Source organism: Solanum lycopersicum, chromosome 8, assembly GCF_036512215.1.
Source record: "Solanum lycopersicum chromosome 8, SLM_r2.1".
NCBI lineage: Eukaryota > Viridiplantae > Streptophyta > Magnoliopsida > Solanales > Solanaceae > Solanum > Solanum lycopersicum.
The window spans coordinates 49,303,618-49,318,813 of record NC_090807.1 but is presented as its reverse complement, the minus strand read 5'-3'; the positions used below and the strand labels follow the sequence as shown (position 1 = coordinate 49,318,813).

The 15,196-nt window shown below is 37.5% G+C and overlaps 1 long non-coding RNA gene across 1 annotated transcript; it reads right to left on the bottom strand.

The window, feature by feature from the left end:
• Positions 1–271: 271 nt before the first annotated feature.
• Positions 272–3,515, bottom strand: LOC101262440 (uncharacterized). Its single transcript, XR_183013.5, has 2 exons — positions 2,521–3,515; positions 272–638 (listed from the first exon to the last, which is right to left on the bottom strand). It is a non-coding gene; the product is annotated as an uncharacterized lncRNA (long non-coding RNA).
• Positions 3,516–15,196: the final 11,681 nt, after the last annotated feature.

Below are 15,196 nucleotides of genomic sequence, written 5' to 3'. Positions count from 1 at the left end.
TTGGCTAAGACTTACAATTATAAAAATACTCTTTAGAGTTGTTTGAAAAAGAAAGCCAAAAAAATCATTTCGGATTGTTTTTGAAATAAAAAAAAATATTCACCTAAGTCAATTTTAATTTTGTAAAATCTTTTAGGCCTTCTACTTGATTGAATTGTTAAAACCAAAGTGGCGTTTTTTGGGGAATTGGATTTTCCTAACCTTTAGAACTGACGACAAATAAAACAAATAAGTAATAAGAAAGCAAATAAAGAGAGATAGGGTAGAGAGATTTGGGTCCAAATTCGGAATCTGTTCGCCTTGACCGGTATTTGGACGTACATATTTTGGGTTTTTGACCCGTTTCTTTTGGGTTTTTGACCAATTTTATCATCTTGAGTACCCGTCCTAGACTAAACATATAATAATAAATGATAAGTATGAAAAATAAAGAACAACAGGGATTAGTCCCAAAGATCATAAAGATACAAGCTTGCACTAGAAAAACTAATTTTGGCCGCTTTAATCCATAATCTTTAACTTCTCAATCTTTACGTCTATTTTTATTGGCTGACTTGATAGGATAATTTTGAGCTTTTAAGGATCTTTGTACATGTTGGAAGGAGACAGTTCATGGCGAAATCAGATGAATTTTACACCTGCAATAAAATTAAAATAAATTATTACACTAAATGATAAAGCCAATAAGACATGATTTAAAACGAAGAAACAGATCAATTCAACTATCAAAAAAAAAGAAAAGTATAACGAAATCAAGAAAAAAAAAGGTAATGAACCCAACTATTGAATATAAAATCAAAAAGCGACTAAATAAAATAACAACAAGCAAAATATATGACTAAATAGTTAATGAGAGCTAGGTTTACTTAGTAAGTGAGAAGAACTGACGAGATAGTACTAGAATGCTATTAAGAAATGTATACACACTTGTAAATAAAACTATAATTGAGAATAAATAATAGAGGGTATTATTATGTCAAGGTAAGATGAAGCAATAGGATCGATCAAACAATTTTTTTAAAGTTGCAAATTAAGTAATCACTCACATTTACAATAGCCGATTAACTCTTTTGGGAAAAACAGATTTATATCCTTTAACTAAGGAAATAAAAAACTAACAATGCAAGCCATAAATTGTAGATATGAATGATATGGAAAGATATATGGGTGAAAGAAGTGAGACAATTTTGACAAATAATCCAAAACTAACAAAGAAGTAAATAATTAAAGATGACTAAATAATGTTGAAAAATCATTTCAAAATCATGCCAAGTGAAAATTCTATCCAAAGAAATAAACCCTCAAAAGTGAGAATTGATCAAGGAAGTAACTTACTGTTCTAGATACATGTAGATCAAATAAGCCTCCAATTAACCAAATTTGAACTTTCCAAGGAAATACGAAAATTAAAAACAAAGAAGGCAACACTCAAATAAAATATACCACTAATTAAAGAGACAAAATATAATACATGAACTAAGGTTTGTCAAGGTTTGGATTGATATCGTTAAATCTAAATTGTAATACACAAGGGTAAATAAAACAAAAAAAAAACTTTAAGAAGGGAGGGGTAGGAAAAAGCAAATTAAAAGTAAAATAAATCATCACAGTCCAACCAATTTCTTCCTTAATATAAATCTCCGAAAACAATAAGGATATGACTAAACGATGCTTTATCACTAAGAGAGAAATAAAAAAATGAATAAAAAGGAACAGCAGCAAAACATGTACAAATGGCAAAAACTACACTCTTAAAACATGAGGGAAATAAAGAAACAACATTTTAAAAATATACTAAGGTTTTAAAAAATTTTAATAAATGAAATAGAAGGATTTCGACTTTTTTCACCACTTAAAGTAAAAGGAAATAAGGAAGTAATAGGCAGTAGCTGAGTCGTAGCAAAACAGAATCGGATTCGAATGCAGCAATATCACGAACTCATCTATCCTTAGAGAACAAAGAAATAGATTGACAATGATATTTATATAATCTAATAACAATGATAATCATATGCGCTATATCTCGAAGTTCGATGCCACAATACATTAGTACTACTGTTGTTAAGAAAAAAAATACAGAAGAATCAAGATACCATCTGATGCAACAACATATACCTGAAGAAAACTTAGCCATAATAGATATTAGAGGGGAACGAGTTGTCAAACAATGGAATTCACGGGACCAGAATACAACATTTCAGCCTTTTAGAAGCAACCACGAGACATCAATCGGGTGAAGAAATCTATAGAACTGACATTGAATCAAGCAAACGAGATTTAAATATAATTAATACCAGAATCATGCAACAATAAGATGCTTGAACACAATGAACCTTAAGGACCTTAATATAAAACTCATGTAATCTACACACTAAAAAAAGAACACTCAATGAAAACCCACAACAAAAGCCTACAATGAATCCAAAGCGCTTAACAAAACCGAGCAAAGAACAACTTAAAGGCGTTTTTGAAAGAGAACACTTGTATTCAAAATACATTGAGATTAGGAGGAGGTTTCACCTTGTCGAGGGCAGCGAACTAAAGTAGTTACGAGTAGGAGACGGGTAGCAGTGAACTCCACCACACTAACACCAACAAGGAACACAGACTCGTGCAGAATGTTGATCTAAAATTGGATTCGAGAAGAAACTTGGTAGCAAAACAAAACAGAGGAAAAAAAACTAGGTAATAAATTACTATCCTATGTAAGCTTGAACTTAAAATCTTTCTATCATTCTATCTAAGAATTCTCAAAAATCTTTCTTTTCTTTTGTCTTAGTTTAAGTATCTTCACACTCAAAAACTCTCTACGTATTTCCTTGGCTTAAAGAAAGCCTCTAGCCTCAAGAAAATCTCTCCAAAAGAAAAAAAACCCCTCTCAAAAGCGAAAAACGATCATATATATGAATGAACTATGGTTTTAAAATTAAAGGAAAAAGGGCTCCCAAAAATCGAATGAAGGCCCATCCAATTTTTAAAAGCCTAAATTCTTAACCCTAATGAATATCCCCAAATGATCCTCACAAAATGAACGGATAGAAATTGCGTGTAGGGTTCGGATTGAATGTGCGCCCTTGTTGGGTTACGTGGCCTCATTTCTGAGTGCTCAAGGACGATGGCTTTAGGATACCCTGCCCTGTCGTACAAACAAGAGCAGAAAAGGACGTTAGAGCAGGCAGCTTATGCTTTGATTGACGGGGAACGACGAACACGCGTTGCTTCGGGGTCGATTTTTCATTCTTTGGAACTTCACGCCACCGATTAGGAGGTCCTTTACGCGTTCTCCTTTGACGAGGTAGAAAGATGAAGATGGAAGACTTGGAAAATGATTTGGGTTAAAAAAAATGACGGGTTGGTTCGGGTCAAAAGGATTAGATAGGACTGGAATAGATTCCGCAAAGGGTTGTTTGGAATTGGGTTGGAATATTGGGATGAAAATATATAAAAAGAAAAGAGGTCCCAATTATTTTTTAAAAAAAAATCAAAAGGCTGGATTTTGAATTAATTTCTTCGCCAAGAAAACTAAACTTTAAAATTCAACCAAGTGTAGTTAATTAGTAAATCAATATTGATTATTCAACGAGCTTCATAATTTGACGAGATAAGCTAAAATATCTTAAACACGACTCAATGATGCCTATATATATATATATATATGTATGTATGTATGTTGCTAAAAGCTACAAAAACTTGAAAATAAATTGACTTTTATAAAGTCAATTATATCAAATAGTTGGGATTTTAAGAAACTCGAAGATTAATTCATATTGAGGCGGGTCAAAATCGAGTGTTAACAACTGTCCCTCATTTTACTTGGATTGATGTAATAAATTCATGTAAAATAAAATTTACCAATCCAATTTTTACCGACCACTCGTTCATCTCTCCGACAAAAAATTTGTGCAGCCATAGAAATTATAGCCGAGCCCTGAAATGGGTTTCCTACATATCTCAATATATATAGGAATTTAGGCCACTTGTAGTTCGATATACTTGATTTCACGCACGATATTGAAAGAGTTCAAAATACACTCTCTATACCAAATTATGAAGGGACCGAACTGTGCTGCATCCTTTCTGGTGTCATCCACACCGTGTTGACAATTAATCATTCTCCTCGACATTTGACGTCAACTCAATTGGTTTGACGTAAAGAAAATAAATCTTATGTCTTGTATTTGCAATATAATGTTCAATGCACTCTTCATTGGATGTCAAAATAAATAAAAATGATGCATTTATGATATTTTCTTCGTTGCCCTCTATGATTCTCTCAGCATTCACTCTTGCCAAATGAAGATGCAGTAGATGTTGAGGGGTATATATTTCCTTGATATGCACGATTCCTTCTTTGGCAATGCATTATTTCTTTCGAGGCATGAATATCTTCCCACGATGCGTGATTTCCTGTGGGGTATGAATATCTTCACGCTATGCATAAATTTTTGCGAGTTATGACTATTCTCTCGCAATACATAATTTCTCCGAGGTATAAAATCTTGTCACGATGCATAAATTTCTGCGAAATATGAAATCTTCTTGCGATCCTGATACGCTCCAACTTACTTCTCAATTAAGAAGTAAAGCGGTCTTGTCAACTAAATAACCTAATTAATAAGGTTGGGATCGTTCCCACGAGAAAAATAGTTTAGACCTAACTTCAATCTATTATTACTATTGTTCAGTCAATTACTTCCTTGGAAAGCAAAAATGATAAAAGGGGTTTTTCTATTTTTAAATAAATGAAAATAACTACAGAAATTAAAGGAGACAACTAACAGCTTCGAATGTTGGAGTTTGATAAATTAATAAAAGTAACTAGGGTTTACGTGTTCGCCACAGGTTCATAACTTGATAATTCAAACTATAACAATTCTTTCCTAGTATCTTGCATGCAAAATGATAAGTTATGTATTTCTAAGTCCTTGGTCTGATATCTAGAAAATTTCACTACGCACCTTGGTCCGGCTACATGTGTTGCTATACTAACCCTTATCTTTACCTCATATTGAGCATCGTATTTGATATATGACTAAGTTATTACCGCATACCAATCAATACTAGCATATTAGATAGTATACTCTAAATCTATGTTGATAATTCTTTTCCAATTATCTACCTCTTTTGTAAGGCAAGTAGCATTAAGGAGAGTTCTAATGTTGGCCATCCGTTAAAAACACTTCTAAGCGAAACAATTATCAATACATGCAAGACACTATTCTAGAATTGTTAATTTAGTTAGGTTTTACATCATTATTCGCCTATGATTTCCACAGCCCTAGTTATGGAGTTTAGTTACCCATAGTCATAATCACAATATTCTAATATATGGTATAAGAATTCATGTACTTACTTCAATGATAAAGAGTAAAATCCGAAAGTTCGCTTGATTAATCAACAAAAATCACCAACAATCAATTACAAGAGCCTCAAAATATTCACGATTCTCATAAAGGGTCTAAAAAATAATCAAGAGTCTAACCAAATAATAAAGAGTCTAACAATAATCCAGGTTCTAACATCAAAAACGAGGTTTTTAGAACTATTTATAAAAAATACAAACCTAATTAAATAAGGACTCTATTTGCTAGAAATCTGTCAAAACGCAGCTGGGTCGACGGACCGTCACGGACTCTGTCGTCCCATACTTGTGCAATTTCGTCTGCTTCTCTCTTCATTACCCTCGATGGCAGGTATGACGGATCATCATACGCATAACGGTCCGTAGAGGGTCAGTGTTCCAAAATACATGAACTCTTGGAATTTGGGTACTGGGACTACTTCTTTGAACCTCATGACAAACCATAAGGACGAACCGTCATAGCTACGACAGTCTGTCACGCACTCTGTAACCTCACACTTGGTTAGACTTCCCCATCTTCCTTCTGCAGCTGCACTACGATGCCACCTACGGACCGTCACGGGCACGACGAACCATCACAAGCTCCGTAGGTGGTACTTTTCTGAATATCTCACTCAAAAACCTCTGCATTCATCTTTTTGACTCAATTCCCACAAATAAAGAGAAACATACATAAAAATTAGCATAAAAGGGCTTTTGGACACACTAAACTTAAGGAAAAAGTATTAATAATACGGTGAAACCACTGTAAATCAACACCCTCAACTTAAATTCGTTGTTTGTCCTCAAGCGACATACTATGACTCAATATAGAATCTTTGTACAATAGTGTCGATGTTTTATCCTTTACAATCATTTGGCTATCAATACCGATTATTCACATCATATTTATGCATGATATCACCATTCTCCACTCTAAGCGCTCTTCTACCTCGGCAATAGACCTCTGCATCCAAGGCTTGATATGATGAAGAAGAGTAGCCATTTTTGCCTCTAATTTCTGGACCCTAGAAAGCGGGACAAGAGCGGGTAAAGGGGATGAGCGGGAGGAGCTCGGGGAAGTGTTACTACCCGAGATAGACTCGACCGGGGTAGTGGCAGTTGAAGCCGCCAGCCTAGCCGTCCAGGCCTGTGCTACCATATCAACCCGATTATCACAAAGTGGAGGCAACTCGGGACGGGGCCCTCTGCGTGGAGCCAACTCATTAGCCTTATCCTTGATGAGGCCGATATCAACAGTTCCCAGCGGGGTCTTGAGCTGATCAACGTGCCATATAGGCACACGTGCGGCCATTCATAGAAAAATATCATGCACGGGAAAAGGTTAGTAGTTGTGACCTTAAAAGCCCTCTCGTGCATGACCACCTGTACAAGAGAAGCAAAATCCACCTCAAACCCGGCTATTATCACCTCCATCACTAATGCTCGATACCATGTAACTATATTATCAGAGGCTGTGGGGAAAAGGCAGTCGTGGACAATCAACCACAAAAAATTCGTCATGAAGGTCAGGTAAGCCTTATTGATGGCTCCCTTCGACTCAGTCACCCAGTTAGCACCCTCTCCATCAATAGACAAGTGAAGGGCCATCCACCTTTTGGTGGTATCTCTCAGCGATGGCTCATGCACGAATTGACCATCTTTGACAATATACCATCGGTAGTCAAACTCGGCAGTGAGAGGGGTCCGGTTATCATCAACATGCTCGCCGAAGAGATATCCGCGAAATAAAGGCAGGGAGATATCAACCTGAATGCCACTTTCTTGGACCTGCTCTAGTGGGGACTCTTTGGCGGGGGCAGCCCGTCTATCAAATTGTGATCGGTGAGTCCCTACGTAGGAGGCGTAGAACTCTCGTACCAACTCTTCACTATAATGTCCCAACTGACGCGCTGTTTATTCAAGTCGATGTCTGGTGAAGAGATAGTGGATCTCTAGCATATTCGGGAGACTTCCCGTAAGGACCTGCCGCTCCAATGTAAGTGTCCGAGTCATGACTCCTTTTTCATTCAAGAACTTTGCATCGGAATAGACTTGATATTGCCCGTCGACACACCAATGATTGGGCTGGTTGGTAACCGGGGTGAGAGCACGAGTCGGTGACCTGGGTGTGGTTATGAACTGTCAGCCTCATCAGACGAGGCAGACTCTGCAGCGGTGGTGGGTGCGGGAACCTTAGCACATCAAGAGGGTTCCTCCGACCATGTAACTCCTAAGCAGACAGACGCTCCTTCTTAATTAGTAGCTGACCTACAAGGTGTGCCGGTAAGTGTGCGGTCCTCATCAGAATAGGAGGTAGTGACAATGCCGGACGCCACCTTTTTTGGTGTGGCTCTGGAAGCACGTGCAACTCGGGATGGGGTCGAAGTGCCTGGGGCCACATACTCGGGTAACTCTCATCATCAAAGCCAATGACTAGGCGGGCAGACGGGGCGACATACTTAAAATTCCCGCATGCGTAGACTCGATCTTGTTTCTGTGCCATAGTAGATAGATCCTGTAAAGAATCAATATAAGTACTAAAAGGAGAAGACAAGACTAGCATAACCACACAAAATAAATAAAAGAGTTAAGATGTAATGACATTTCTATAGTAATATTGAAACACGACGGGTCAAGTGACGGCTCGTCGTTAGTATGACGGACCGCCATGAGGTCCGTCGTGTCTTCTTAGACTTTAATTATATGGAGAACACTTAAAGAGAGTCTCTGACAAGTATGACAGTATAAGCAGGATGGACAGTCACAGGTACGATAGTCCATCATAGATGTCCGTCAGAGGACACTTAAAAAACTATGGAGACCCTTAGGAGATGGGTCTCTGACCGTCATATTGGATATGAAGGATAGATATTCGTGGGTATAACTGTCCATTGTAGTTGTCCGTTGGAGGACACATAGAAAAAATAGAGAGATCCTTAAGAACAAGGTCTCTGACAACAAGAATGGTTATGCAGGACGGATCGTCGTAGGAATGACGGTCAGTTGCATTTGTCCATTGGAGGACACTTAGAAAAATTGAGAGACCCTTAGGAATACGGTCTCTGACAAGCAGAACGGTTGGGTAGGATGGACCGTCGTGGTAGTGACGGTCCGTCGCATGTGGCCGTTGGTGGACACTTTTAGAAAATTGGATAGTGGGGTGTTAGGGCTATTAGGACGGTCCGTCATTGGGGTCTCGTTCTGTAACTCAGTGACAGAACTGGGGATGCCCCATTCATCCCCTATGACCCAAATAGAATTGGTATTGTTTTAACGTACATTTGTTTAACCCAAATGCCTAGTAAACTAGAAATGTTAAAGAACCTATTTCTAGAGTTTTAACACGGCAATTTAGAGGATTTTCTACCTAGGTCAGACATAATTTGATTAAAGAATGAACCTATCAAGAAGAAATAGGCTAATACTTATTGATACAAAAATGCACTATAAATGAGTAGAAATTAGAAACACATACCTGAGAATTTTAGAAAAACAAGATATAAAGGTACTTGATGATCAAGTAGAGACCCACAGCGGCAACTCCAACTAATAGATAATGATTTATAGGAATCTGGAGAATATGGGGAAAATAATCAGTTGTAAAAGAGGGGGTTATGATTTTTGGAAGTTTAAAAGAGAGGGAAATGGGAGAAAGAGGGATGGAATGGGGTGAAATGAAGGGGTGGGGTTTTAAATGTTACATTTTAAAAAAAACTAGTCGGGTTGGGTCGGTGCACTTCATTAATGACGCGATGAGTCCCCGATGACGGTCAATCTCAATTTGGACAGTCTGTCGTTGGTTACGTCACGTGTGCCCTAGTTTGAAAATAAGAAAAAGACGTACCTGGCACGACAGATTTATGCGCGGACCATCTCAGGCTTAACGGTCCGTTGATGTATCCGTCAGTGAATGCTGCAGAGTGATTTTCTGCAGAATTTCCTGGTGATGTGCCTACGAATTTAAAAATCCATTAGTAGAAAATGCTACTATTAATTAAAAGAAACTCTATAAGTATTGGGTTGACTCCCAACAAGAGCCTGATTTAACTTTGCGGCATGACTGAGGGCACTTGATTACTCAACCTCCATCAAGATGTTATACCTTTATCACTTCATTCACTGATGTTGTATGCCCAAAATAGAGTTTTATTCGTTCTCCATTCACCTTAGACTGCACACTCTCCTTGGTTTCTAACTCAACTGCTCCATGAGGGAATACTTGGGTAATCAAGTAAGGGCTAGTCCATTTGGACTTGAGCTTGCCCAGAAGCAAACGCAACCTAGAACTGTCTAAAAGCACCGAACCCCAACCATAAACTCTCATTTTTCACTTTGTAGTTTATTATTCTTCTTCATCATTTCTCTTCGCGGTTGTAGTTTTTCATGTCGGACATAATGATCCTCACTGTTATAGTTACCATAGTTCCGACCATGGTTCCCTTTACTTTGGCGCCAATTCTCCTAATTAGAGCCTTGGGCACTTGGTCGGAAACCCACCGTTTTCTCATTTATCGCAAAGGAATCTTCCGCATAATAGCATTGATCATTAGGTTGTGGTGGTTTAGACAAGAAGTTAACTGCATTTATCTTTTCTGCACCCCTAGTGATATGTTTTAGTACCAACCCAAGCTCAGTTCTCATCTGAGCCATTTCTTCACGAATCTCATCTGTGGCAAAGTTGTGAGTGGACTGCACTGCGAAAGTATTTCTACCTGAATCTGACTTCCTAGTACTCCAACACTGCTTTATAATTATCATCCTGTCCCCAATAGAAGTATTTCTTGAGTGACTCATCATCTATGTTATGATTTGGGACACTTCTCAAGAACGAGGTGAATCTATCCCAAGAACTACTAACTTACTCTTCTGGAAGTGCCACAAAGTTTTTTACTCTGTTGTTGTGGTTTAGTTTCTTAGAGACCGGTAGTATCATGCTAATAAAACATCCCTTAGTTGGTTCCATGTTAAAATTGAGTTGTACGAGAGCTTAGTGAACCATATAGCAGCCTCTCGTGGCATTAAGAGAGGAAACACTTTTAGCCCTATTACATCCAAGTCCAAGTCGGGCCTCCCTACACAGCTTTTACACACTGCTCTAAGCTTAGTTATATGGGCATGTGGATCCTCAGAAGGTAGCCCTGAAAACAAACCTCTGGCAGTGAGCATTTGAATCAGGCTACTAGTTACCACAAAGGTGTGGCCTGGTGGTAAAGGGGGCAAGACAATTGACCCATCGAGTCTGCTTTATTGTCATAGCCTCTGTAGGTTTCTTTGGGCAGTGGAGCGGAATTTTGTCCCCTTTGTTGGTGTTAACCCGGGGCATCGGGTAACAACTGACCATGAGCATCAACAAGTGCTGGAATGTTCTGGTTTGGATCATCATCATTAATTCCCAAGTTTCGATTCATATTGCGTAGTATACGCTCTAATTCGTGATTGTAGGGAAACAAGGGTTCTCTTCCACTCCTTGTATTCGGCATGCAAGGAGGATGGTTAAGCAAGAATCAAAAAAAAAATAAAATAATGTAAAATCAAGAAAATATCAACTAAACTATAGTAATACGTTTAAATTAATTTAAAAGCTACTTTACCCCCGCCGCGGCGCCAAAATTTTATACCCTCAAACATACTTCTCAAATAATAAGTAAAGACGGTCGTGTCAAGTACCAACTAATGAGGTTGGGATCATTCCCACGAGAAAATAGTTTAGACTTAACTTCAATGTATTATTACTATTATACAGTCAATTAGTTCCTTGGAAAGCAAAAATGATAAAAGGGGGGTTTTCTATTTCTAAATAAATGAAAATAACTAGGGAAAGTAAAGGAGACAACTAACAGCTTCGAATGATGGAGTTTAATCAATTAATCAAAGTAACTAGGGTTTACGTGTTCCCCACAAGTTCCTAACTTGATTATTCTAACTATAACAATTCTTTCCTAGTATTTTTCATGCAAAGTGATAAGTTATGTATTTCTAATTACTTGGTCCGGCATACGCACCTTGGTCCAGCTACATGTGTTGCTATACTAACCCTTATCTTTACCTCATATTAAACATCGTATTCGATATTTTACTAAGTTATTACCTCATATCAATCAATACTAGCCTATTAGATAGTATACACTAAATCTATGTTGATAATTCTATTCCTATTATCTACCTCCTTGGTCCGGCAAGTAGAATTAAGGCAAGTTCTAACATTGGCCATCCCTTAAAAATACTTCTAAGCAAAAAAATTATTAATACATGCAAGACACTATTCTAGAATTGTTATTTTAGTGCGGTTTTACCTCATTATTCGCCTATGGTTCCAACAATCCTAGTTATGGAGTTTTGTTACCCATAGTCATAGTAAAAATATTCAAATATATTGAATAAGAATTCATGTACTTACTTCAATGAGAAAGAGTATAATCTGAAAGTTCACTTGATTAATAAACAAAAATCACCAACAATCAATTACAAGAGTCTAAAAATTTTCAAGATTCTTACAAAGGGTCTAAAAATAATCAAGAGTCTAAGAATAATCAAGGGTCTAACATAAAAAATAAGGTTTTTCGAACTATTTATAATAAATAAAAACCTAATTAAATAAGTACTCAATTTTCTGGAAATCTGTCAAAACGCGGCTGGGTTGACGGACCTCGCGAAGGATCGTCGTGAACACAACGGACTGTCATGGACTCTGTCATCCCATACTTGTACAATTTTTTCTGCTTCTCTCTTCATTACCCACTACTACAGGTATGACAGATCATCATAGGCACAACGGTGCGTCGTGGGTCTCCGTTCAAAAACACTTGAACTCTTGGAATTTCGGTATTGGAACTACTTCTCTTAACATTATGAGGAACCAGTAGGACGGACCATCTTGGCTACGATGGTCCGTCACGCATTCCATAACCCCACAATTGGTTAGAGAATCTGCACTACTATGCCAGCTACAGACCGTCACGGGCAAGACGAACCGTCACAAGCTCCGTAGGTAATACTTTTTTGTATTTCTCCCTCAAAAACCTCCGCCTTCATCTTTTAGACAGACTTCCTGCAAATAAATATAAACTTACGTAAAAATTAGCACAAAAAGGCTTTTGGACACACTAAACTTAAGGAAAAAGTATTAATAATACCATGAAACCGCGGTGTATGAGATGTATAAATTTCTGCGAGGTATGAAATCTTCTTAGGATGCATCAATTTCAAAGAGGCATAGAATTTTCTCGAGATGCATAACTTTCTGCGAGGCATGAACTTTTAGCGATGCATAGCTCTCGGCGAGGCGTAAATATCTTCTCGCGACGAATGAATATTAACTCACAATGCATGAATATTTATTAGCGATGTATGAATATTAACCCATGATGCATGAATATTGACTCACGATGTGTGCATATTCACTCGCGATGCATGATCTTCCACAACGCTTGAACATTAACTCGCGATGCATGATCTTCCGTGATGCATGAATATTTACTCCCGATGCATGAATAATAACTCTTAATGTTGCCCTAGGTACCGAATGAATATAGTGCTTTGATTGAGGAACATAGTGATCTTCTGGATAATCATATCATCCCCTATGATGATAACATCGTATTCGATATTATGATGCATATGACCTCTCCTGTAATAGTAACATCGTATTCGACATTATAATGCATATGACATTTTTTATGGAAATCGTAAAATCTTCCTTGAGATTTTCACTTGATTGACCTTCGAATCTAGCTGGACGTTTTTTATAAATTTCATGTTGTGGGAAATTGATTTAAATAAACAATTCATATTGCCAAGTCTCCGACATAAGCACTATAAAATTATTCCTGCTTCAGGGAAAAGTATTGATATTGGGATGGTATTTTCCTCCTTTGACTTCTCCAAATAATTGATCGGAAGAATTTGTTGATTTAAGATCAGAGCTATAATCCTACGTCCACAGGAAAATTGTTAGAGTTAAAAACAAACTGATCTGTGTCAATTTCTTTGGTCGTCTGCTCCTTGTCCTGCTATCTCCGGTTGATCTTCCTGATCTCTAAATTCTTGATAGATAAGACAAAATATTTTTACCAAAACAAATGAAACATAAAAGGAAAATCTTTATGAAAATAAATTTTGAGAAATAGTATCTTAAAAAGGTCACTGCCAAGTCATGTCACATCTAGCTTAACAAAAATTTTTGAGTTTCATGCTTCGAGGTCTATCTTATTATTCACTAGGTACTTTTCAGAGTCAGTCCGGACTTTTAGATAACCCCATGCTGAAATTTTGTGGCCATCCTCAAAATTTCTGTACTAGTTAACTGTCTTGCTTATCTTTCCACTGTAACTGAGTAGATTTTAGAATTTTTGAGATATTTTAAAAAATTTTGTCCCAGTTGTAGATATCAAAATATCTTCAGTCTTGACTTGATGAGGAACAATTTTCTTCTCTAGAATTGTCGAGTCCCTCTCCACAATTCTGTCCCATTTTCTATTGTAGAAAGGAATAGAAATCTTATGGGAGACATGACCGAACCCTTGTGACACCTACATATCCCATTGAGGTAGGAATCATGTCAAACGTAGTTCCTCCGTTAAAGGATATAAAAAATTAAAAATTACTAAGAAACTGATCGAGGCCGACATACACCGCCTACGTATCTCATTCTATAGAATTCAGGTCTAACGTAGTTAAAATACACAAAAATATATAAAGGGGATAAATAGGTTGATGAGGCCGATATAGGCCGCCTACTTCCTCTTGAGAATTCAGGTCAGACGTAGTTCATTACAGGAGGGATAAGAATTTATGCAAAAAATACAAGGAAATAGATTGATTAGAAGTAAATAGAAGAAATGCAAACCGAAGATTCATACGTAGTATCTCTTGGCAACATTTGAGTTCATTGTTTTCGGCCATACGGTGCCATCTACCTCGGAAAGGACCAAAGCACCTCCAGATAATACTTTACGAACCATAAAAGGACCTTGCTAGTTTGGTGCGTACTTTTCTTTCTACACGTCTTGATGAGGAAAAATACGTTTAAAAACCAACTAGCGTACTTCGAAAATTAAGGCTCTTACTCTCTTATGAAAGGCACGAACCATTCTATACCTATATAATTGACCATGACATACGACAACCATTCTCTTCTCGTCAATCAAAGCTAACTGATCCATTCTCTTCCTCACCAATTCACCCTTACTTAATTCAGCCTCTTGGATAATTCTCAATGACGGTATCTCAACTTCAGCATGTATGACTGCCTCCTTTCCATATACTAGTTAGTATGGAGTATCTCCTGTCGATATTTTGACAGTCGTTCGATAACCCAGTAAAGCATACGACAACATCTCATGCCAACCTTGGTTAATGTCAATCAGCTTCCTTAGAATCTTCTTGATATTCTTATTGGCGGCCTCCACACCTCCATTTATTTGAGGATGATAAGCGATCGAGTTTTCATGAGTAATCATAAATTGCTCATATATCTCTTTCATCAAGTGACTGTTGATATTTGCCCCATTATCATTAATGATGGATTCTCACACTCCAAATCTGCATATCAGATTGTTGCGAACAAAATCAGCCACCACTTTCTTGGCTACCGACTTTTAAGAAGCTTCTTCCACCCAATTGGTGAAATAATCAATGGCAGCCAAAATGAATCTGTGTCCATTAGAAGCGGGTGGCTCTATCCGACCGATGGAATCCATTCCCCAAGCTACAAATGGCCAAGGTGAAATCATAACATTACGTTCATGAGGTGTCACTATAATCAAATCACCGTGCACTTGACCTTTGTGGCACTTTCGCACAAGCTTGCAACAATCATTCTCCATAGTCATCAAGAAGTCACCATCTAAAAGG